Source organism: Silene latifolia, chromosome Y (genome assembly GCF_048544455.1).
Source record: "Silene latifolia isolate original U9 population chromosome Y, ASM4854445v1, whole genome shotgun sequence".
Taxonomy (NCBI): Eukaryota; Viridiplantae; Streptophyta; class Magnoliopsida; order Caryophyllales; family Caryophyllaceae; genus Silene; species Silene latifolia.
In genome coordinates this window covers 3,654,914-3,656,288 of record NC_133538.1, presented here as the reverse complement: position 1 = coordinate 3,656,288, position 1,375 = coordinate 3,654,914, and the positions used below count along the sequence as shown (strand labels likewise).

Sequence of the window (1,375 nt, the reverse complement as noted above, 5' to 3'; positions counted from 1 at the left end):
CCAAAATCGTTTGCCCAATTTTCACAAGAATTGCCATTTTCCCCGATATACCCTTATTTCGAAATAAAAGGTTTTTACGTGGTTTAAACTATTTCTAAACATTTCGAAACTATCAAAATAAATACTTTACTTCAAAATATAATAGAATTATACTTCATTGAATTATTATTACTTCAAATACATTAATATTAAATTCAACTTGATTAATAAATTACTTCCGCAATATAATAACGGTCCGAAATTACGAGGTGTTACAATTGTGTTTCCAACATCTTGGTGTGAGCTAGAATGTTGTTGATGGTGGTTTCCTTTGCTTGGCTATCTTTTTGCATTTGAGTGAAAAATTCTTGTTGATTCTTTTGCATTTGGAGGACCGCTTTTTGGACATCAAAACCTTGGTCATTTTGGTGATTGTATGGATTTTGATTTTGGTAACCTTGGTTTTGATTGTAAAAGGGTCTTTGATTTTGGTTTCTCATGGGTGGTGGAGTGTATGTTGTTTGAGGGTTTTGAACATTTTGGCTTTTGTATGAGAGATTTGGATGGAATTTGGTGTTTTCATTGTAAAAGTTGGAATAAGGGGTACCACTCTTGTATGCTTGGAAAGCATTCACTTGTTCATTTGTTCCCCTACATTCACCTTGGTCATGTCCCAAAGTTCCACAATTCTCACATATCCCACTTGGGATTGATGAGGATGCCGTCATGGCATTAACATGATGATTCGATGATTTTGAGTTTTCCTCAAGTCTAGCCATAGCTTGTTCAAACTTCAAGTTGATTGTGTCAATGTGAGCACTAAGTTGAGCACCCAATTGAGTAACGGAGTCTACTTCATTCTTTCCTCCTCTAGTAGCCTTGCGAGGTCTACTATATTGTGAGTTATGGACCGCCATTTCCTCAATCTTGTTCCATGTTTGATTGTCATCAACTTCGGTGAACATTCCATTTGATCCCATTTTGAGAATGTTCCTAGAATCTTCATATAAGCCATTCCAAAATTGTTGCACCAAAAACCATTCGCTAAGTCCATGGTGAGGACATGAGCGACAAATTCCCTTGAACCGCTCCCAAGCTTCATACAAAGACTCTTCATCCCTTTGCTTAAAACTCGTAATTTGAGCTCTTAGCATGTTAGTCTTTTCCGGTGGGTAGAATTTTTTGTAGAAAGCTAGAGCCAACTTCTTCCAAGAATCTATTCCAAGGGTGGCCTTATCAAGGCCCTTCAACCATTGCTTCGCGGTGCCGATTAAGGAAAAAGGAAATAAGACCCATCTAATTTGGTCTTGAGTCACGCCCGTTTGAGAGATAGCATCACAATAGTCGCAAAAGGTTTCCATATGAGAATGAGGGTCCTCACTAGGCATCCCCCCGA

At 38.0% G+C, this 1,375-nt stretch overlaps 1 non-coding gene across 1 annotated transcript; it reads left to right on the top strand.

The window, feature by feature from the left end:
- The first annotated feature begins 1,026 nt into the window (after positions 1-1,026).
- On the top strand, positions 1,027-1,133 carry LOC141634601 (small nucleolar RNA R71). The gene has a single exon (XR_012539328.1). It is a non-coding gene; the product is annotated as a small nucleolar RNA R71 (small nucleolar RNA).
- Positions 1,134-1,375: the final 242 nt, after the last annotated feature.